The following is a 24,999-nucleotide window of genomic DNA, read 5'->3' on the forward strand; positions in this document are numbered from 1 at the left end:
TTTTATGCATAAGCATGTGGCAACAATTATTATTATCATATGAGATTGAGGATATTGTCCAAAACTGAAACTTCCACCATGAATCATGGCTTTAGTTAGCGGCCCAATGTTCTTCTCTAACAATATGCATGCTTAACCATAAGGTGGTAGATCGCTCTTACTTCAGACAAGACGGACATGCATAGCAACTCACATGAAATTCAACAAAGAGTAGTTGATGGCGTCCCCAGTGAACATGGTTATCGCACAACAAGCAACTTAATAAGAGATAAAGTGCATAAGTACATATTCAATACCACAATAGTTTTTAAGCTATTTGTCCCATGAGCTATATATTGCAAAGGTGAATGATGGAATTTTAAAGGTAGCACTCAAGAAATTTACTTTGGAATGGCGGAGAAATACCATGTAGTAGGTAGGTATGGTGGACACAAATGGCATAGTGGTTGGCTCAAGTATTTTGGATGCATGAGAAGTAATCCCTCTCGATACAAGGTTTAGGCTAGCAAGGTTATTTGAAACAAACACAAGGATGAACCGGTGCAGCAAAACTCACATAAAAGACATATTGAAGACATTATAAGACTCTACACCGTCTTCCTTGTTGTTCAAACTCAATACTAGAAATTATCTAGACCTTAGAGAGACCAAATATGCAAACCAAATTTTAGCATGCTCTATGTGTTTCTTCATTAATGGGTGCAAAGCATATGATGCAAGAGCTTAAACATGAGCACAACAATTGCCAAGTATCACATTATCCAAGACATTTTAGCAATTACTACATGTATCATTTTCCAATTCCAACAATATAACAATTTAACGAAGAAGAAACTTCGCCATGAATATTATGAGTAAAAACTAAGGACATACTTGTCCATATGCTACTGCGGAGCGTGTCTCTCTCCCACAAAGTGAATGCTAGGATCTATTTTATTCAAACAAAAACAAAAACAAAAACAAACCGACGCTCCAAGAAAAGCACATAAGATGTGATGGAATAAAAATATAGTTTCAGGGGAGGAACCTGATAATGTTGTCGATGAAGAAGGGGATGCCCAACATAAGATGTGATGGAATAAAAATATAGTTTCAGGGGAGGAACCTGATAATGTTGTCGATGAAGAAGGGGATGCCTTGGGCATCCCCAAGCTTAGACGCTTGAGTCTTCTTGATATATGCAGGGGTGAACCACCGGGGCATCCCCAAGCTTAGAGCTTTCACTCTCCTTGATCATGTTGTATCATACTCCTCTCTTGATCCTTGAAAACTTCCTCCACACCAAACTTAGAACAACTCATTAGAGGGTTAGTGGACAATAAAAATTAACATGTTCAGAGGTGACACAATCATTCTTAACACTTCTGGACATTGCATAAAGCTACTGGACATTAATGGATCAAAGAAATTCATCCAACATAGCAAAAGAGGCAATGTGAAATAAAAGGCAGAATCTGTCAAAACAGAACAGTTCGTATTGACGAATTTTATCGAGGCACCAGACTTGCTCAAATGAAAATGCTCAAATTGAATGAAAGTTGCGTACATATCTGAGGATCACTCACGTAAATTGGCATAATTTTCTGAGTTACCTACAGAGAATTTTTCCCAGATTCGTGACAGCAAAGAAATCTGTTTCTGCGCAGTAATCCAAATCTAGTATGAACTTTTCTATCAACGACTTTACTTGGCACAACAAAACACTAAACTAAGATAAGAAGAGGTTTCTACAGTAGTAAACAACTTCCAAGACACAAAATAAAAACAAAGTACTGTAGTAAAAAACCATGGGTTGTCTCTCATAAGCGCTTTTCTTTAACGCCTTTCAGCTAGGCGCAGAAAGTGTGTATCAAGTATTATCAAGAGATGGTGCATCGTTATCATGAACTCCCCCATCTGTGGTGGTACTAAGAGCTTTGTCAATTTTAGGCCTATAATAATATTTCTTTGGTTTAGGCACTTTAGAGACATACATAAACTTTTGCTCCTTACCCACATAAGCTTTCTCCTTATATTTAAGAGAAGAAAATGTTGAACCCAAGGTCCCCATAGCTTTTTCAAGTTCGTCAATCCTATTGATTTGATCATCATGGACAGCACAAGTTCCTAGGACACTAATTCTTTCATCAATTCCTCCTAAGGATTTATCAAGTTCATCAGTTTTATCAAGTAACATTTCCAATTTAGCTTCAATACTTGGAAAAATTTTCTCTAAGGTTTCCAATTTTTTCATAACATCTTCAAGAGAGATTTCAGTTTTAACTTCATCAACAAGGGGTATTCCAAATAGACTCTCAATAATGCAGCTAGCTTCTAATGTAGGAGTACTTAGGAAGTTACCTTTCGCGAGACTATCAAGAACATACCTATTCCAGCTAGAGATACCAACATAAAAATTCCTGAGTAGGATAGTGGTGGAGTGTTTCTTAATGCACCTATTATGGGCATCACTAATTCTGTACCAAGCATCTCTTAAACATTCTCCCCCTTGTTGCTTAAACGTACGAACTTCAACTTCAGGATTACTCATTTTAGCAGTAGTAAATAAAGCAAACTAGATAAAGTAAATGCAAGTAACTAATTTTTTTGTGTTTTTGATATAGTAAACAAGATAGCAAATAAAGTAAAACTAGCAACTAATTTTTTTTGTGTTTTGATATAATGCAGCAAACAAAGTAGTAAATAAAATAAAGCAAGACAAAAACAAAGTAAAGAGATTGGGAAGTGGAGACTCCCCTTGCAGCGTGTCTTGATCTCCCCGGCAACGGCGCCAGAAATTTGCTTGATGCGTGTGGTTGACACGTCTGTTGGGAACCCCAAGAGGAAGGTGTGATGCGCACAACGGCAAGTTTCCCTCAGTAAGAAACCAAGGTTTAATCGAACCAGTAGGAGTCAAGAAGCACGTTGAAGGTTGATGGCGGCGGGATGTAGTGCGGCGCAACACCAGAGATTCCGGTGCCAACGTGGAACCTGCACAACACAACCAAAGTACTTTGCCCCAACGAAACAGTGAGGTTGTCAATCTCACCGGCTTGCTGTAACAAAGGATTAGATGTATAGTGTGGATGATGATTGTTTGCAGAAAACAGTAGAACAGTATTGCAGTAGATTGTATTCCAGTATAGAGAATTGGACCGGGGTCCACAGTTCACTAGAGGTGTCTCTCCCATAAGATAAACAGCATGTTGGGTGAATAAATTACAGTTGGGCAATTGACAAATAAAGAGGGCATGACCATGCACATACATATTATGATGAGTATAGTGAGATTTAATTGGGCATTACGACAAAGTACATAGACCGCTATCCAGCATGCATCTATGCCTAAAAAGTCCACCTTCAGGTTATCATCCAAACCCCCTCCAGTATTAAGTTGCTAACAACAGACAATTGCATTAAGTATTGCGTGTAATGTAATCAGTAACTACATCCTTAAACATAGCACCAATGTTTTATCCCTAGTGGCAACAGCATATCCATAATCTTAGAGATTTCTGTCACTTCCCCAGATTCACGGAGACATGAACCCACTATCGAGCATAAATACTCCCTCTTGGAGTTACAAGCATCTACTTGGCCAGAGCATCTACTAGTAACGGAGAGCATGCAAGATCATAAACAACACATAGACATAACTTTGATAATCAACATAACAAGTATTCTCTATTCATCGGATCCCAACAAACGCAACATATAGAATTACATATAGATGATCTTGATCATGTTAGGCAGCTCACAAGACCCGACAATTAAGCACAATGGGGAGAAGACAACCATCTAGCTACTGCTATGGACCCATAGTCCAGGGGTAGACTACTCACACATCACTCCGGAGGCGACCATGGCGGCGTAGAGTCCTCCGGGAGATGATTCCCCTCTTCGGCAGGGTGCCGGAGGCGATCTCCTGAATCCCCCGAGATGGGATTGGCGGCGGCGGCGTCTCTGGAAGGTTTTCCGTATCGTGGCTCTCGGTACTGGGGGTTTCGCGACGGAGGCTTTAAGTAGGCGGAAGGGCAGGTCAAGAGGCGGCACGAGGGGCCCACACTATAGGTCGGCGCGGCCAAGGGCCAGGCCGCGCCGCCCTAGGGTGTGGCCGCCTCGTGGCCCCACTTCGTCTCCTCTTCGGTCTTCCGGAAGCTTCGTGGCAAAATAGGACCCTGGGCGTTGATTTCGTCCAATTCCGAGAATATTTCGTTACTAGGATTTCTGAAACCAAAAACAGCAGAAAACAGCAACTGGCACTTCGGCATCTTGTTAATAGGTTAGTTCCAGAAAATGCACGAATATGACATAAAGTGTGCATAAAACATGTAGATAACATCAATAATGTGGCATGGAACACAAGAAATTATCGATACGTCGGAGACGTATCACACCCATCGATGACTGTTACTTGGGCAGTTGTGTAGGCAAAAGCGCTCCATCTTGATATAGTAACATGCTCTAAAAAATAACAACACGAAATAGGAGAAAAGGAACATTAACCATTACACCAACTACTGCAGACTAAACCTCAAAAAAAAAAAGACTACTGCAGACTAACCCTAAAAAAAACTACTACAGACTAAGTACAATATATTTATCATTTTTCCTAACATTTTCTAATTTTGTTAAGTTTCATGGAAGGAACAACAGAACGACTAAACTGGACACTAATTTGTTACTTGGAGCAACTAAGGAATATATTCAGATTAAGCATAAAACATAGTTTAAATTGTGAAACCTCATTCCCTGTATAAGAAAATCAAACAAAAGGAGAATCTAACAGTTGCTTCCTTAAATTCCATAAGGTTCCCATGGATTCACCATCAAAGAATAAACCTGAAAAATTGTAGTATATCAAATGAATTTATTGGCCTAATCATCTATATGCCACAAGAGATGTGTCTCAGCGGCAGTAAACCTTAGTGAAGGATTTCAAGAAAAAGAAAGAGCTTACCTGGCTCTCCTATCAGAGATTTGTGAATGGGTCCATCTCTGAAATATTTTCGTTTCTTAATCATATTTCCCTATACCCCGATGGACCTAATCATCTATAAAAGCAGAAAGATGGAAAGCGTAATTTATTTTAGAAAACGTTGGGTGAAACATGAATAAATGAAATATTTTTTTGCTAAGAAGAAATATAGCAAATACACTATACAATAAAATCACAATGTATTGACCTTCAACAAGGTATCTTTACAGCATTGGAAATGAGCTCACGGTTGTACAAAAATCACTGAACAAAAGAACCTGCAGAAAAGCGCACCATGTTCAAATAGAAACTAAGGCAAGGGTACCAATTCGTCAACCTTAGAAATAGATGATTCACATGGACTAGAACAAAAAAAACTCAAAAAATACCATATCTATTTTGTTTAAAATTCATCCAATATCAGACACACTAACCTGCAAATAATAGGAAAAACAAATAACATAATTCACTCTGTCTACAACTTGAAGACATCCAAGAGAACCTTGTACTTACGGATCATATCGTGCTCTGTCTTTGCATCAAATTCACCTACAAAACACCCAAAAATACGCATCGTGATGATCTAAGGCACCACACTCCGGAACCAACAGAAGACATCAAAAATCTCTTAGTAACCTCTTGTATTGCACCACCCCAGGGTGAACCATAACCAGCAGCTGGAACTACACCACACTGTGAAATGCAATGGATATAAAATACCATGCTTCCCAAGTATGAATTAAATGAATATTGATAGAAAATCACTTGATAATCTATTCTAGATGTTCCAGGAAACATGTGGTACTGAAATCAACATGGTTATCTTAGCAACAAAACTCTCTGCCAATGGTACCATTAATTCCTGCTCACCTACTGTTGAAATACTTCTACAAAGGTAGCCACCGGAGTGTACACACTGAAACACTTTTACAGGAGAAATTAGAACTGTACCGATGGCTTGAACACTAATAAAATAAAGAAACATGCATTGAGAATCTGCAAATCTTTAACTCATGACAGAAGAGCGGAGCAACATTCATTTCAAAGAATTAAAATGAAAGTAAATACAACTGATCGTGGTCTTCTCATTGATATGGCTCCAGCTGCTGACGATGCACAAAAAAACATGCACACAAGCTACGTTGTTGTTAACCATGAAAATTACTTCAACACCAAAGTAATCAACATCACGAAGTTGTTGGACAGCTTTCTCTTCAAACTGACCACAAAGTCTACTGCTTGTAGACTCTCTGGAGATGCAACGGCATGCTTAATATTAGTAGGTTACCCGCAGCCTGTAAGACAGTAAATCACTTGTCAGTGGTACAGCAAAGTGTGATTATTTCTACATTCAGAACATCTCACCATTACCTTATCTTTCAATCAGTAGACCATAATTTTTCATGGTGATCCGTGCCATGTATAGTTGGAAGTATGTCATCATGACTATTCCAAGGTTGCCATTTCAAGGATTATTCAGTGATAATATGTCGTTTTTCTTTTAAAGCTTTATGCCAAGATCAATCTTCAACCCGATGTACTTCCAGTGTATTGCAAATTTAATATTGCTGTAGCTCTCAAAATCCCATAATTTTTTTGAAGAAATTAGTTCTTTAGTTCTTATGAGTATAAAATCAAGCAGGTAGATGGCATGAGTACACACACAAGCAGACACAAGAAATTGAGAATCTGGAGGGTTCATCCATTAACAGAGAGAGACATAATCAACACATGGTAGGGAGGAGCAACAGTAGAGAGCAGCTAATAGCAGGGGAAGCCCGAGAAAACAGCTAGTAGTAGGCAACTCACAATTTTTCCATGAACGCGGACGTACAGCCTGGAGACGGCGGGCGGCGCATCCGCGAGCAGGCGACACCAGACGGGTGGAGAGGGAGCTGAGCGACGTGCTGGCGAAGCTCCGTCCGGTTAGGAGTGAGCAGGCAGGCGACAGGAGCAAGGTGCGCTCGTACACGCGAAGCCGCGCCGGGCGGAGGCGCCGGGGGGCATGGTGGCGGCCGTTCGTCGGAGGGCTGAGTTTCTCCATCGAGAAGGGAACTCGGGCAGGGAGCGGGAGGCGCGGCCAGGCCAGGCCGGAGATGAGCATGGCCGGATCGCCCGGACGACTCGTCGCCGGCGACTTCCACTCAAATCCTAGAAATTGCAGGCATGGGCGGAGATGAGCATGGCCGGATCGCCCGGACGACTCGTCGCCGGCGACTTCCACTCAAATCCTAGAAATTGCAGGCACGGGCGGAGATTTTACTGGATAATGGAAGATATGCTTGGGGGATTTGGGAGCCAGACGAATAGGGAGGTGCGGCACTGCTTTGATCAATTTCACAGAGCCGACAGATAGTGCTCACGATGTCCCACCACCGCTACGTATCTTTTCGCTACGGCCACACAAGCAACATACCAGGACAATCGAACACCAAAGCACCAGAAAGGAGAAAACATTAGCTCAAATCGTTATGCAGCACCGAACTGCACACAAAATAACACCACAGTAATTCAAAAGAGGCCCCAAAATTCTAAGAAAAAAGATGTTTGTTCCCTAATAGTAGAGTACTTATTAAGATGGGCTCAGCAGTTTTAATGATGCACTCGCAAGAAATAGTAGTTGAAGCAAAAGAGAGCATCAAGAGGCAAATTAAAAACAAATTTAAGTCTAACATGCTTCCTATGCATAGGAGTTTTGTAAATAAACAAGTTCATGAAGAAAAAAGTAACAAGCATAGGAAGATAGAACAAGTATAGCTTCAAAAATTTCAGCACATAGAGAGGTGTTTTAGTAACATGAAAATTTCTACAACCATATTTTCCTCTCTCATAATAATTTTCAGAGGCATCATGAACAAACTCAACAATATAAGTATCACATAAAGCATTCTTATTCACATGCATAAAAGTATCATTACTCTCCACATAAGCATAATCAATTTTATTAGTTGTAGTGGGAGCAAATTCAACAAAGTAGCTATCATTATTATTCTCATCATCAAATATAGAAGGCATATTGTAATCATAATTAAACTTATCTTCCATAGTAGGCGGTACTAAAAGACCAATATCATTATAATCATCATAAATAGGAGGCAAAGTATCATCAAAGTAAATTTTCTCCTCAATGCTCGGGGGACTAAAAATATCATGCTCATCAAAGCCAGCTTCCCCAAGCTTAGAATTTTCCATATCATTAGCAACAATGGTGTTCAAAGCGTTCATACTAATATGTTCCATAGATTTTTTAATTTTCGCATCAAACCATCCATGTCTTAAATCAGGAAATAGAATAAGAAGCTCATTGTTGTCCATTATGCCTAACTAGTGTAAACAAGAAACAAAAAGATGCAATTGCAGGATCTAAAGGAAATAGCTTCGAGCACACACACAACGGCAACAGAAAAGTACTTTACCTGGGACTGGAGTATGAGTGCCTTTTACCTTTCCTCCCCGGCAACGGCGCCAGAAAGGTGCTTGATGTCTACGGGTGCTTCTATTCTTGTAGATAGTGTTGGGCCTTCAAGAGCAGAGGTTTGTAGAACAGCAGCAAGTTTCCCTTAAGTGGATCACCCAAGGTTTATCGAACTCAGGGAGGAAGAGGTCAAAGATATCCCTCTCATGCAACCCTGCAACCACAAAGCAAGAAGTCTCTTGTGTCCCCAACACACCTAATAGGTGCACTAGTTCGGCGAAGAGATAGTAAAATACAGGTGGTATGAATAAATATGAGCAGTAGTAACGGCGCCAGAAAAGTGCTTGTCAAGCGTGCGATTGATGGTAGTAATATTGCAGAAGTATAAATGCAGAAAACAAGAAACAAGCAGCGATAGCAGTATTTAGGAACAAGGCCTAGGGATCATACTTTCACTAGTGGACACTCTCAACATTGATCACATAACAGAATAAATAGATAGATGCTAGACTCTACACCCTCTTGTTGGATGATGAACACCACTAACTGTGTAGGATTACACGAACCCTCAATGCCGGAGTTAACAAGCTCCACAATATTCAATGTTCATATTTAAATAACCTTAGAGTGCATAACAGATCAACATAACCAAACCAAGTACTAACATAGCATGCACACTGTCACCTTCACACTACAAAAGGAGGAATAGATCACATCAATACTATCATAGCAATAGTTAACTTCATAATCTACAAGAGATCACAATCATAGCCTACGCCAAGTACTACACGATGCACACACTGTCACCATTACACCGTGCAGGAGGAATAAACTACTTTAATAACATCACTAGAGTAGCACGCAGATAAATTGTGATACAAAACACATTGCAATCATAAAGAGATATAAATAAGCACTTCACTATGCTACTCTGAATTACTCTCTGGCAAGATAACGAACACTAATTCATCATGTAGGCAAACCTTAAAGATGCATTCCCAAGTACTAATGAACACCCCACGCCGTCACTTTGAGCATTCACAGGAGGTACTAACACACCACAATTTCATAGAGACATCCAACTCAAATCATAACTCAGTGAATAAGTATTCTGTGAAATATAGCCTAAGAGACCCACACGGTGCACACACTGTCACCTTTACACACGTGGGACAAGGAGTCTCCGGAGATCACATAAGTAAAATCCACTTGACTAGCATAATGACATCTAGATTACAAGCATCATCATATGAATCTCAATCATGTAAGGCAGCTCATGAGATTATTGTATTGAAGTACATAGGAGAGAGATGAACCTCATAGCTACCGGTACAGCCCCGAGCCTCGATGGAGAACTACTCCCTCCTCATGGGAGACAGCGGCGTTGATGAAGATGGCGGTGGTGTTGATGGAGAAGCCTTCCGGGGGCACTTCCCCATCCCGGCGGCGTGCCGGAATAGAGACTCCTGTCCCCCAGATCTTGGCTTCGTGATGGCGGCGGCTCTGGAAGGTTTTCTCTGGTTTCGTCGAACGTGGTAGGGTTTTCGCGACGGAGACCTTAAGTAGGCGGAAGGGCAGGTCAGGGGGCCACACGAGGGCCCCACACAACAGGCCGGCGCGGCCAAGGCCCAGGCCGCGCCGCCCTAGCGTGTGGCCGCCTCGTGGCCCCACTTCTTATCCCCTCCGGTCTTCTGGAAGCTTCGTGCAAAAATAGGACCCTGGGCGTTGATTTCGTCCAATTCCGAGAATATTTCCTTACTAGGATTTCTGAAACCAAAAACAGCAGAAAACAGGAACTGGCCCTTCGGCATCTCGTCAATAGGTTAGTTCTGAAAAACGCATAAATATGACATATAATGTGTATAAAACATGTAGATATCATCAATAATGTGGCATGGAACATAAGAAATTATCGATACGTCGGAGACGTATCAGTCCCCAACACACCTAATAGGTGCACTAGTTCGGCGAAGAGATAGTGAAATACAAGTGGTATGAATGAATATGAGCAGTAGTAACGGCGCCAGAAAAGTGCTTGCTGGCGTGCAGTTGATGGTAGTAATATTGCAGGAAGTAAAGATGCAGTAAAACAGTAAACAAGCGATGATTGCAGTATTGGAAACAAGGCCTAGGGATCATACTTTCACTAGTGGACACTCTCAACATTGATCACATAACAGAATAAATAGGTAGATGCTAGACTCTACACCCTCTTGTTGGATGATGAACACCACTAACTGTGTAGGATTACACGAACCCTCAATGCCGGAGTTAACAAGCTCCACAATATTCAATGTTCATATTTAAGTAACCTTAGAGTGCATGACAGATCAACATAACCAAACCAAGTACTAACATAGCATGCACACTGTCACCTTCACACTACGAAAGGAGGAATAGATCACATCAATACTATCATAGCAATAGTTAACTTCATAATCTACAAGAGATCACAATCATAGCCTACGCCAAGTACTACACGATGCACACACTGTCACCATTACACCGTGCAGGAGGAATAAACTACTTTAATAACATCACTAGAGTAGCACACAGATAAATTGTGATACAAAACACATTGCAATCATAAAGAGATATAAATAAGCACTTCACTATGCCATTCATAACAGCGAATAAGTATTCTGTGAAATATAGCCTAAGAGACCCACACGGTGCACACACTGTCACCTTTACACACGTGGGACAAGGAGTCTCCGGAGATCACATAAGTAAAATCCACTTGACTAGCATAATGACATCTAGATTACAAGCATCATCATATGAATCTCAATCATGTAAGGCAGCTCATGAGATTATTGTATTGAAGTACATAGGAGAGAGATGAACCACATAGCTACCGGTACAGCCCCGAGCCTCGATGGAGAACTACTCCCTCCTCATGGGAGACAGCAGCGTTGATGAAGATGGCGGTGGTGTTGATGGAGAAGCCTTCCGGGGGCACTTCCCCGTCCCGGCGGCGTGCCGGAACAGAGACTCCTGTCCCCCAGATCTTGGCTTCGCGATGGCGGCGGCTCTGGAAGGTTTTCTCTGGTTTCATCGAACGTGGTAGGGTTTTCGCGATGGAGACTTTAAGTAGGCGGAAGGGCAAGGTCGGTGGAGTCCTGGTGGGGCCACACACTAGGCCGGCGCGGCCAGGGCTTGGGCCGCGCCGCCCTACTGTGTCCCCACCTCGTGGCCCCACTTCGTTTCCCCTTCGGACTTCTGGAAGCTTCGTGGAAAAATAGGACCCTGGGCGTTGATTTCATCCGATTCCGAGAATATTTCCTTACTAGGATTTCTGAAACCAAAAACAACAGAAAACAGCAACTGGCCCTTCGGCATCTCGTCAATAGGTTAGTTCCGGAAAATGCATAATAATGACATAAAGTATGCATAAAACATGTAGATATCATCAATAATGTGGCATGGAACATAAGAAATTATCGATACGTCGGAGACGTATCAGTCCCACCTAAAGTGTCTCACCTTTGTTAAAATTTAGATGGATAGATGTATTTTTTTTTTACAAAGTTGAGACAACTTTGGTGGGACGGAGCCACGGAGTTGATGGCGAGAAGGTTGATGCCTTGCTAGGTTGGTGTACGTTGCAAAAAGAACAAGGTTGGTGTGTATTTGTTTTATTTGTTCACCATAATACTGACATGGCCATCGATTTGATTAGACAACACAAGCCTGGGATGTTTCACTTATTTATTGTAGGAAGCACGATTAATGGACTGTAATGATGGAGCTACTCCTATAGTCCGTCTGCTCCTACTCGGGTGTCGGGTCACAGTCACACTCTCCTCTTTTTTTGAACACATTCACACTCTCCTCTTTTTTTGAACACATTCACACTCTCCTCGAAACTGCAGTAGGCAGTATATGCATAAGAGGAGGAGCGTCTTGGTTCACCTCCGTCGTCTATCCCCACTCCGCCCAGCTTCCATAGCACGCGCCTATCCAGCAGTGCCCAGTTTGAGAGCCTCTGTTCTCCAACTCAAACCCCCACATGCCGCCATTGATCGCCATCTCTCTCCCAAAGTTCGAATCAGTAAATCTCCCAAGAAAATACCAACCCCATTGTACCACCTGCCTCATTGCGATGGCGAAATCGAGCAGGGTCTGTGGATCTGGGCTGTTTCACAAGGTGTTTACGGAAGGCCCCCTTGAAGTGCTCATCAGCCAGTGCGACGCCATCACCACCGCGTCCCTAGTCGGTTCCTCCAAAAGTATTCTTCAGTCAGCCAAATACAGTGCCATTCTGCCTGCTTCTCAACCTTTTGGCCTTCTGTGTGTTCTCTGTTGTGACCCGGCGGATAAACCATGGGTGTTCAAGGAGGATTTGCCGGTGCACAACAAGTGCAAACTAGTGCCGCTGGACAGGTTCTCCTATGATGGCCTAATGCCACACGGTAAGCATGAGGAGCGGGCAGGCGCCAGTGGAGATTGGATCGCCATGGTTGGCCCCGAAGGCAAGTGGAACCTCCTCAATGTCTACACTCATCGCAAGATTAAGCTTCCATCTTTGAGGAAGAAGTTGGAAACCACACGCAATCCACTTATATTCGAGTATCAGCGTTCTGCTATTCAACTACAGAAGATAGCTATTTGCCAAGTTCCTACAGCTGCTAGGGGGTATAAAGATTTCTCCCTTGTCGCAATCTTTGACTTTGCAATTGCCTACCTCCATGGCGAATATCCTCGTACATGGATATTTCTTGAAAACCAGTTTCAGTACGGCGCCATATACTGCGATGCAATTATACATAACGGACTTGTGTTCGCCGTTACTGAGCTTGGAAATGTTTATGCATGGGATCCTAATCAATTTGGTAACATTTCCTCCCTATCTTTTTTATATACGTAACTTATATAGTATTTCATCTCTCACTACAAGAAAAGTTCTGATAGACAACGTCTCAAAATCGTCCGCTAAGGGGTATTTTTCGTCGCCTATGGGCCTAACCCGACGATATGGGTTCTGTTGTGGAAACTGCGTCAGGCAAAGTCCTACGACGATTTTTTCGGTCCGTCGCGCTTGGGCGCCCTTCCGCCACGGAAAATCGGACCGTTTCCCAAGTGTTTCCGGGAGCCCGTTGACTGCTGACGTCACGCAAACTGACACGTGGCAGACGCCGTTAATCGCAAGCACCCGCATTAACCTACGAAACCCCGTGGTAGATGGTAGGCCCACACGAGGCCTGCCACGTCTTAAGCGGGCCGGCCCATTAAGTTTGCGGGCCGGGCCAGCTGACTTAGTTTGACCGGTCAACTATATAGCTGGGCTGGTCCATTAGTTACGTGGGCCGGGCCTAACCTCTAAGGTTGACTGGTCAAAACATTAACGGGCCGGCCCACTAAGCATGTGGGCCGGGCCGAATGCACTCGTTTGACCGGTCAACAGGCAAAAGGGCCGGCCCAAAGACATGTGGGACCCACTTTCCTGTTATCGGGCTGGCCCATTTAACTAGTGGGGTCCACCTTAAAGCAACTGGGCCGGCCCAAGAAGTTATTTAGCCGGCCCAGTTAGCATGTGGGTCCCACTTTCCTGCTATCGGGCCGGCCCATTTAGTACGTGGGGTCCACAATAGATCAAATGGGCTGGCCCAACAAGAAAGTGGGCCGGGCCAAGAGCACAGGTGGGTCCCACTTTCCTGTTAAAGGGCCGGCCCATTTAGTATGTGGGGTCCACCATATAGCAAGTGGGCTGGCCCAACAAGATAGTGGGCCGGGCCAAAAACACAGGTGGGTCCCACTTTCCAGTTAAAGGGCCGGCCCATTTAGTATGTGGGGTCCACCATATAGCAATTGGGCTGGCCCAACAAGATAGTGGGCCGGGCCAAAAACACAGGTGGGTCCCACTTTCCTGTTAAAGGGCCGGCCCATTTAGTATGTGGGGTCCACCATGTAGCAAGTGGGCCGGCCCAACAAGATAGTGAGCCGGGCCAAAAACACAGGTGGGTCCCACTTTCCTCTTAAAGGGCCGGCCCATTTAGTGCGTGGGGTCCATCACAAAAGCAATTGGGCTGGCCCAACTAGTTAGTGGGCCGGCCCAGTAGTGGGTGGGGCCCACCTTAAATCAAGTGGGCCGGCCCAATTAGAGTGTGGGGTCCACCGTAATTCAAGTGGGCTGGCCCAATAAGTATGTGGGCCAGCCCGTTTAGTTGCTGTTTATATGCCGGCATAATAGGCGCTTTAGGATATTGCGGGCCGGCACATATGTGATTTTGCTTAATTGGGCCGTTTAAGGGATGGGAATTCGTGATTTAGATACTGAGAATATTTACGCAGCATTGATTTCTGTCGGATAGCCTCACTTACCACAAGCACCAAAGAAAAAATGCGCGAAAGAACTATAAAAACTAACTAAATATTACATCACCGTAAGGCTTTGAAAAAATATTACAGAACCCAGAGAAATTGAATGGTAATTAAACCTAGCAATACAATGAAGCGATCCGGCAATCTTTTAAGTTGTCCATGCAGCACCTATATCTGAAACAAAGACATTACAAGTTAAGACAGCAACAATGGAAAGGCAAAGACACTACAATATTGTTTGCCAAAGAATTTGGAACTCATCATTTCGTCGTTATAACAAGATCATTGTAATGCGCACAATAAGCAAACAAAGAGTGCATGCCGCATACCAATGTACCAATATAACAGAGCATGTTAGAATGAAACATCAGACTTACTACGTCGAGTCCCATGCAAACCAACATGTTCGGGGAGTACAAAATTGGCATGAACAACATAGTAGCAAAGCTATAAATTTTGTAACAACGACCGAAAGCAAGATGAAGTTATGATGGCTACATCTACAGAGAGCAGTGGAATGTAAACCAAAAATAGAAGTTACGATGGCAAAAGCTAAAGAGGAGGGAATGTGAACCAACATGTGCCAAGTGCAATTACTTCATTTTGGCCGTGAACTAAATAATACTCCTGAACTTATAGTGAAGGGGATGCAAATCAAGATGTTTCGGGATATAAACTTGTAATGAGCAACACATAGAGGATAGTTAATGCTGGAGCTTAGGATGGACCGGATACGTAATATAGTGGGATCACCTATGAACTTGTATAAGAGGGAATGCAAACCAATATGTTCAGCATTCCATATGTGAGCGTCATGCCAAGTCAGAGAAACAAGTCAATAATGCAGCTTTTGAAGAACAAGATGGCACGCAAAATTATTATCTAGTAGTATGACAAGTTTATTTGTACTACATGCTAGATAGCAGAGTGATAGCATGCCAAACTAAGTTCTTACTTTGTTAGCTTACAATGAAGTAGATACAAAACAATGGCATCACCTGTAGTACAGGGAATGCAAGCCAACATGTTCATGGAGTAAAAAATTGGCACAAACAACATAGTAGCAGGCCATAATTTTTGTAACAACGACTGAGCAAGATAAAGTTATGATGGCTAGATCTACAGAGGTGCAATGTAAACCAAATATAGAAGTTACGATGCCAAAAGCTATAGAGCAGGGAATGCGAACCAACATGTGCAATTACTTAAAATTGGCCATGAACTAAATAATAGCAGGATGTTACTATAATACCTATAATTTTTGTAACAACGACTGAGCAAGATAGAAGTTATGATGGCTACATCTACAGAGCAGGGAATGCAAACCAAAATGTTCAATCGCTTAAAGTTAGCAATGAACTAGAAAATAGCAAGGTGTTACGGTCATAGCTAGGAATGAACTAAAAGAGCTTCAGACAAACAAGCATCTGAACCCAGAACATGGAGCTAAAACAAGGGACTTACATTAGGAGAAGCACTCTGTGGGAGTCACAACAGATCTTCCTGGGGTTGATAGATCCGGTGATGAAGTACGCTACATGTGCTACTTGGGGTTGGAGAGACGGCCATTACACTTCATGGTTACTCATCTCATCTGCAAAAACGTAACGGCGCGTCGTTAGCACAAACAGGTTCCCCCAAGATTAAACAAGAACTTGCAGGCAAGCAATAGAAAAGCGACAGTAGAAGAGTTTAGATCATGCACGGCGCCGGTGAAGCAGATCCGGTTCATGCACAGCGGTGTCGGTGAGCAAGATCCGGCGAAGCGGCTCAGCTGAAGTGACTGCTGTAGACTGCTGGATGAGCATATGGTTTCGAGGTACGGCGGGGATGATCCGGTCCGGTTGATGACGGCGTCGATGAAGCGGCTCCGGCAGGCAGCCGGATGACGAGGATCGCGAGGGCTCGGGTAGGCCAGGGAAGTCCGGCGGGGATGTTCCGGTGCGTTGGTCGTGGAGGTGGGAGAGAGGGACTTGGGAAGTTCCGGTGGGTGGTCCGAGGGAAATGAATTTGTTTTGGGAGGGTTTCCGGGCTAGGGAGGTGGTGATCCAAAAAATGACGGGCAGACCCCCCCACCAACCGACTTTGCTGTCATCACCACAGGGGTAGAATGGGAATTTGGAAGCGTGTGAAATTTTTGTATTTTGTGGGCGGGAAGTTTTGCCGCTATGAGATTTTGAATTTGGCTAAGGTCCAAGTATAATGATAAAAAATTGTGAGACCGTACTAGTACCTCTATTCAAGGCCGAGTGCAAAATCAAATCATCATCACCTTGAATATCGGTCAGTACCATGATCATGATCTATCTCTGAAATTAGTGTATCCGCTAGATCTTGCAAAGTGTAATGATAAAAAGAATTGTGAGACCGTACTAGTACTTCTCTTCTAGGCCGAGTGCAACATCAAATCATCATCACGTTGAAAATTTGTTACCAACTTACCATGATCATGATCTACCTCTGAAAATGGGTGCATCCACTAAAACTTGCAAAGTATAATGATACAAATTTGTGAGACCGTACTAGTACTTATGTTCAAGGTCGAGTGCAACATCAAATCATCATTACATTGAAAATTGTGTTACCATGATCATGATATTTCTCTGAATTTGGCGCATCCGCTAAATCTCGCAAAGGATAATGATAAAAAAAATGTGAGATTGTACTAGTTCTTATGTTCAAGGCCGAGTACAAGAACAAATCATCATCACGTTGAAATTTGTTACAATGATCATGACATATCTCTAAAATTGGTGCATCCGCTAAATCTTGCACGTGGCGCATCTCGGTGTGGAGCAACAGGTCGGTGCTATCAAGGTTGAGGCGTCGGTAGCGTCATCGGGCTCTCCTCTCTTGATAGATCTTCTACATGGCGCGGCGCACCACCCGCCGATAAGCAGTCACATGTGAGACCAAGGTGGAGACGTCCCTGGCATCCTCGAGGCGCGGCCACCCTTCTACGAGCCAGCGTCGACTCAAGGTATGAATCCATGTGGTGCCTTAGATTTATTGTTCTTCTCTTATGATTATTTTGAGGTGAACATGTGTGCTCTTTCTCTGAATATATTGCTTGAAAAGCTTACCAAGTTACTTAAATTCACTTCGTTCTTAATCTTGCGAGCTAATATTGTTATTTTTAATGAACGGTGGTGCGCGCAAGCAGAATTATTTGTGGGTGTGTTGAGCTGTTAGGCATAAGTCGAAATCCTCATCTAAACGAGGCCTCAGATTAACACATAAAAAAGGTGTTCAATCTCGCCCACAATACCCTCTTCTTTCCTCTCCCTTTATTGGAACTTGTTTTGCAGACAAGGAAAGTGGCACGTGTAATGTGAGTAAAACCCTCTTAGCCAAAATCATCTACGAGCAAGATTTTCTATATTGTAGATGCCCCAATTGACTCTCATCCCCAAAGTAGTTTTTTTTATGTCAGTATAGACTTCTTTACTGGATGTATACTATCGTACATGGCATGCATTTGCCTAATGAGCAGCATTGTATTGCTATTCTAGCCAACCTGATCGATATGTCAAGCTTCATGCACGAGATGCCATGTTTAATTTACTCCCTCGCTCTGATCCATATTTCTTGATGTGAAATGAATGTGAATCGGAGGGAGTACTTTTCTTAGATAGTACTATATCATTTCAAAAAAAGTACTACTACATCACAAATGCATCAAAAGAGTACTACATCACAAGACCACCACGGTTGTACTAGTAGAGTTTAATGCTGAACTTCCAAAGGGATTAAGATTACACATATGAATTTTAAACATGACCAGGAGCATGAGGGCCAGCAGCAGGGGCGTTGACGTGGAGCAAGCTAGGCAAGACGTAATTCTGGAGGAAGAGGCCATATGATGCGTGCTTGGCCTTGGTTGCAGGGCGGTGTTTCCCCCTATGTACTTAGGCCTACACCCATCGCATGTTGGATCAGGCTGTGGATGTCCTTCTAGAGAAATTTGCCACATAATGGGCAAAATAGCTCCCCGCGCATGCAGAAACGAATTTCACCACCCTTCAGCCGCTTGAGAACATAGCGGCTTTTCCGGTCCCTGCGCACCTTGTTGTTGTCCATGTCATCAGAATACTCCTATGAATTATTAAGTACTACATAATCAGGTTTTTTATGACAGATCGAATAAATACTCCACTAACATAATCAAACCTTAGAAACCCTAAAATTAAATATGTAGAACAAGTAAATGGCAGAAGAAATCGTAATAAATCATGAGAAACCCTATGAACAACCATGAACATAAGCCACAACAATTGCAAGTCCACTAAGTATGAACACATAAATTGATTATATGACTACATGGCAGATTAGTCGAAATTAAACTAGAATCTGATCTTACGAATCGTAGAATCAATTACATCTACAAGAACAAGGTAGGATATCAAATCAATCAAGAACCAGGCTCGTGCAAACCATGTGAACAGCAATATGACACAAAGAGGGTTGGGACAGTTTCGGTAACACTACAAGAAAAGTTGCCATGGCCGACGAAGTTGAAGTCGCGCCGTGGTTGCTGGTGCACCATGGCCGACGATTTTTGGTCCCTCCGTGGTTCATGTCAAAACTTTTTTTTTCTCGTTTTTGAGGCCACCTAGCCCGACGAAAGCGGCCAAAACGTCGCGTATGGTGGCCCGGGACGTGGTGCATCGCGAATTCTCGGGTTCGCCGGCCGAGTCAACGCAAATCCGCACCGCCCAGGGATGTAGGGCCCAGATGGCAGCCTCTCTAGCATTGTTTTTTTTCTCGATCGCGCCATCTCGTTCAACGCTCTCCGGTCGAGCCGTTTACGATGCAGGATCATGGGTCCCGCTTGTCATCCTCTATGAACCAAATTTCTTTCTTTTCTTGGATTTTTTTGACCCCCTGATTTCTGGCTACTTCCTTTTTCTTTTGATCCCTTGCCGCCTTGGAAACGTTGAGACCGCTGCAGCTAAATGGGACCCGCATGTCATCCTCTATGAGCAATCAACTTTCTTTTCTTGGAGTTTTTTTTGGCAACTCATATTTGGTCACTTGCCTTTTTTCGATCCCCTGCCGCCTCTCAAACGGTGATACCGCTGCTGCTAAATGGGACCCGCATGTCATCCTCTATGTACTATAAAACTTTCTTTTCTTGGATTTTTTTGGCACCTCATATTTGGTCACTTGCCTTTTTCTTTCGATCCCCTGCCGCCTCTCAAACAGTGATACCGCTGCTGCTAAATGGGACCCGCATGCCATCCTCTATGTACTATAAAACTTTCTTTTCTTGAATTATTTTTGGCTCCTGATATTTGGTCACTTGCCTTTTTCTTTCGATCCCCTGCCACCTCTCAAACAGTGAGACCGCTGCAGCTAAATGGGACCCGCATGTCATCCTCTATGAGCAATCAACTTTCTTTTCTTGGAGTTTTTTTTGGCACCTCATATTTGGTCACTTGCCTTTTTCTTTCGATCTCATGCCACGTTTGAAACGTTGAGGAACCTGCTGGCTCATGGGACCCGCATGTCATCCTCTATGTGCTATAAAAGTTTCCTTTGTTGGATTTTTTTTCACCCTCTGATTTTTGGCTTGCCTTTTTCTTTTGATCCCCTGCCCCCTTTGAAACGTTGAGTAAGCTGCTGGCTCAAGGGACCCGCATGTCATCCTCTATGTCCATCAACTTTCTTTTCTTGGATTTTTTTTGACCCCCTAATTACTAGCTACTTTCTTTTTCTTTTGATCTCAAGCCGCATTTCAAACATTGAGACCGCTGCTGCAAAATGGGACCCACGTGTCATCCTCTATGTACAATAAATCTTGGATTATTTTTGGCTCCTGATATTTGGTCACTTGCCTTTTTTTCTTTCGATCTCATGCCACGTTTTAAACGTTGAGGAACCTGCTGCTAAATGGGACCCGCATGTCATCCTCTATGTACTATAAAACTTTCTTTTCTTGGATTATTTTTGGCACCTCATATTTGGTACTTGACTTTTTCTTTCGATCCCCTGCTGCCTCTCAAACAGTGATACCGCTGCTGCTAAATGGGACCCGCATGTCATCCTCTATGTAAATCATGTTTCTTTTCTTGAATTATTTTTGGCTTCTGATATTTGGTCACTTGCCTTTTTCTTTCGATCTCATGCCACGTTTGAAACGTTGAGGAACCTGCTGGCTCATGGGACCCGCATGTCATGCTCTATGTGCTATAAAAGTTTCCTTTGTTGGATTTTTTTTCACCCGCTGATTTTTGGCTTGCCTTTTTCTTTTGATCCCCTGCCCCCTTTGAAACGTCGAGTAAGCTGCTGGCTCAAGGGACCCGCATGTCATCCTCTATGTCCATCAACTTTCTTTTCTTGGATTTTTTTGACCCCCTAATTACTAGCTACTTTCTTTTTCTTTTGATCTCAATCCGCATTTCAAACATTGAGACCGCTGCTACAAAATGGGACCCACATGTCATCCTCTATGTACAATAAATCTTGGATTATTTTTGGCTCCTGATATTTTGGTCACTTGCCTTTTTCTTTCGATCTCATGCCGCCTTTGAAACGTTGAGTAAGCTGCTGGCTCATGGGTCCCGCATGTCATCCTCTACGAACAATAAAAGTTTCCTTTCTTGGAGTTATTTTTGACCCCTAATTTCTGGCTATTTGCCTTTTTATTTTGATCCCCTGCCCCCTTTGAAACGATGAGGACGCTGTTGGCAGGTCGGTCCCACATGTCATCCTCTATGAACAATAAAAGTTTCCTTTGGTGGATTTATTTTTGACCCCTAATTAATTTCTGGCTATTTCCTTTTTTTCTTTTGATCCCCTGCCGCCTTGGAGACATTGAGGATGCTGCTGCCTCATCGGTCCCCCATGTCATCCTCTCAGAACGATAAATGTTTTCTTTTCTTGGATTTTTTTACCTACTGATTTTTGGTTTTTTTTTATTTTCGACCCCCTGCCTTTGAAACGTTGACGACGCTGCTGGCTCATGGGTCCCTGATATCAGCCTCCCCGTACAAGAAACATGTGATATCTTGATTATTTTGCAGACAATAAACAGTGTATTTCGCTCTGAGCTATTGCAAACGGATAAATTAAATCTTTATTTTTACAACTTATATCTTGAATCTCCTTGTTTTTTGTTTTTGCGAAGCATAGGACATTCCTGTTTTTTTTTTTTGAGAAAAATCCAAACTTTCATGTTCTGGAGTGGGCTGAAATTGTACGAATCAAAAGGCCCAGAAGGATAGTTCGAAGGCCCAGATGTCCAGATGCAGCCCAATTGAAATCTTTCTTTTCTTGGATTTTTTTCACCCCCTGATTTCTGGCTACTTCCATTTTCTTTTGATCCCCTGCCGCCTTGGAAACGTTGAGACCGCTGCTGCAAAATGGGACCCGCATGTCATCCTCTATGTACAATAAAGTTTCTTTTCTTGGATTATTTTTGGCTCCTGATATTTGGTCACTTGCCTTTTTCTTTCGATCTCATGCCACGTTTGAAACGTTGAGTAATCTGCTGGCTCATGGGACCCGCATGTCATCCTCTATGTACAATAAAAGTTTGATTTCTTGGATTTTTTTCACCCTCTTTTTTTTTGGCTATTTCCTTTTTCTTTTGATCCCCTGCCGCCTTTGAAACGTTTAGTAAGCTGCTGGCTCATAGGTCCCACATGTCAGCCTGTATGAACGATAAAGCTTTCCTTTCTTGGAGTTTTTTTTACCCCCTAATTTCTGGCTACTTTCTTTTTCTTTTGATCTCAAGCCGCATTTGAAACGTTGGGACCGCTGCTGCAAAATGGGACCCACATGTCATCCTCTATGTACAATCAAGTTTCTTTTCTTGGATTATTTTTGGCTCCTGATATTTGGTCACTTGCCTTTTTCTTTCGATCCCATGCCACGTTTGAAACGTTGAGGAACCTGCTGGCTCATGGGACCCACATGTCATCCTCTATGTACTACAAAAGTTTATTTTCTAGGGTTTTTTTTCACTCTCTGATTTTTGGCTATTTCCTTTTTCTTTTGATCCCCTGCCGCCTTGGAAACGTTGAGTAAGCTGCTAACTCGTGGGTCCCGCATGTCATCCTCTATGTACAATCAACTTTCTTTTCTTCGAGTTTTTTTTACCCCCTAATTTCTGGCTACTTTCTTTTTCTTTTGATCTCAAGCCGCATTTGAAACGTTGGGACCTCGGCTGCAAAATGGGACAGCATGTCATCCTCTATGTACAATAAAAGTTTCTTTTCTTCGATTATTTTTCACCCTCTGATTTTTGGTCACTTGCCTTTTTCTTTCGATCTCATGCCGCCTTTGAAAATGTTGCGGAACCTGCTGGCTCATGGGACCCCGCATGTCATCCTCTATGTACTATAAAAGTTTCTTTTCTTGGATTTTTTTCACCCTCTGATCTTTAGCTATTTCCATTTTCTTTTGATACCCTGCCGCCTTGGAAACGTTGAGTAAGTCACGATCGATGGGACCCGCATGTCATCCTCTATGTACAATCAAGTCTCTTTTCTTGGATTTTTTTACCCCCTTATTTTTGGTCACTTGCCTTTTTCTTTCGATCTCATGCAGCCTCTGAAACGTTGAGGAAGCTGCTGGCTCATGGGACCCACATGTCATCCTCTATACTATAAATGTTTCTTTTCTTGGATTTTTTTTCACCCTCTTATTTTTGGCTATTTCCTTTTTCTTTTGATCCCCTGCCGCCATGGAAACGTTGATTAAGCTGCTGACACAAGGGGCCCGCATGTCATCCTCTATGTACAATCAACTTGCAAGATCTTGGAGCGAAAGAGCTTGTATAAGTGGGACCCATATGTCATCCTCTATGTACAATAAAAGTTTCTTTTCTTGGATTATTTTTTGCTCCTGATATTTGGTCAGTTTCCTTTTTCTTTTGATCTCATGCCGCCTCTGAAACGTTGAGTAAGGTGCTGGCTCATGGGACCCGCATGTCATCCTCTATGTACAATAAAGTTTCTTTTCTTAGATTTTTTTACCCCCTGATTTTTGCTAACTTGCCTTTTTCTTTTCGATCATATGCCGCCTTTGAAATTGAGGTCGCCGCTGGCTCATGGGTCCCACATGTCAGCCTCTATGAACAACAAACCTTTCCTTTGTTGGATTTATTTTTTACCCCTAATTTCTGGCTATTTGCCTTTTTTTCTTTTGATCCCCTGCGGCCTTTGAAACGATGAGGACGTCGCCGCAGTGTCGGTCCCACATGTCATCCTCTATGAAGAATAAAAATTTCCTTTTTGGATTTATTTTTGACCCCTAATTTCTGGCTATTTGCCTTTTTCTTCTGATCCCTGCCGACTTCGAAATGATGAGGATGCAGCTGGCAGATCGGTCCCACATGTCAGCCTCTATGAACTATAAATGTTTCCTTTGTAGGATTTATTTTTTACCCCTATTTTCGGGCTACTTGCCTTTTTCTTTGAAACGTTGAGGATGCTACTGTCTCATGGGTCCCACATGGCATCCTCTCTGAACGATAAACCTTCATTTCTTGTTAACGACAAGTTTATCAGTATTATTTTCGCAGACTAATACAAGCTCTTTCGCTCCAAGATCTTGCAAGTTAATAGAATAAATCATGGAATTATTAGGATATGTTTTAAATTTCAAATCCACTTTATGAATTTTTGAAAATACCGTGATCTATGTGGGTATGGAGCGATCAAGGATTTTCATATTGGCCATGAGCAGTTTCAAAAATTGCAACCCAATAATTCAAAATAAATACAAACAACTTTTATGTAGAATCTCCGTGTTTTTGTTTTTTGCCAATCATAGGATCTGTGGTTCTTTAGAAAAGGGCCAACATTGCATGAGCAGAAAGGCCCATTTGTAGTTATTGGGCTTCGACAGCCGGAGCAAGTAGGCCTATAGCAAATACCTTGTAGATGGCCATTGGAACCCAAAAGTATTTGTTGCCTAGACTTAGATGCCAAACTCAGCCTTATTGACATGAACCTTGCTATGCACATGACAATTTCAGTCCGATCCGTGTACGAAACACAAGATCCAACCCTTCGTGTGAGGAAGCAGGTGGCAGCACACCTCCAGATGCTCAATCGTACATACGCATATCATATAGGAGTTGTCGTATGTACATCAGTTCCGTATTGACATGTTTTTTTCTTTGGTTCACATGTGGGGTCCGCACAGTCACCTAGGTCGCACATCTACTTCATTGCTCGTAGTTGATGCATGTTCGGTTTGGGGATGGGGTGGAACCGAACACACCCCCGTGCCAGTGGATGTACTTTACCCTTTAGCGGCAAAAAAAAATAGGAATGGTCCTCTCATGAGTATG

At 42.8% G+C, this 24,999-nt stretch overlaps 1 long non-coding RNA gene across 6 annotated transcripts; it reads right to left on the minus strand.

Moving 5' to 3' along the window:
* Positions 1 to 4,380: 4,380 nt before the first annotated feature.
* Positions 4,381 to 7,261, minus strand: LOC127334896 (uncharacterized). 6 transcript variants are annotated; one of them, XR_011752394.1, is made up of 5 exons: positions 6,767 to 7,261; positions 5,594 to 6,252; positions 5,392 to 5,506; positions 5,166 to 5,235; positions 4,381 to 5,033 (listed from the first exon to the last, which is right to left on the minus strand). It is a non-coding gene; the product is annotated as an uncharacterized lncRNA (long non-coding RNA). The 6 variants fall into 6 exon arrangements; XR_011752395.1 differs by having other exon boundaries at positions 4,381 to 5,235; positions 5,471 to 5,506; XR_007872516.2 differs by having other exon boundaries at positions 4,381 to 5,235.
* Positions 7,262 to 24,999: the final 17,738 nt, after the last annotated feature.

Source organism: Lolium perenne, chromosome 2 (assembly GCF_019359855.2).
Source record: "Lolium perenne isolate Kyuss_39 chromosome 2, Kyuss_2.0, whole genome shotgun sequence".
Lineage (NCBI taxonomy): Eukaryota > Viridiplantae > Streptophyta > Magnoliopsida > Poales > Poaceae > Lolium > Lolium perenne.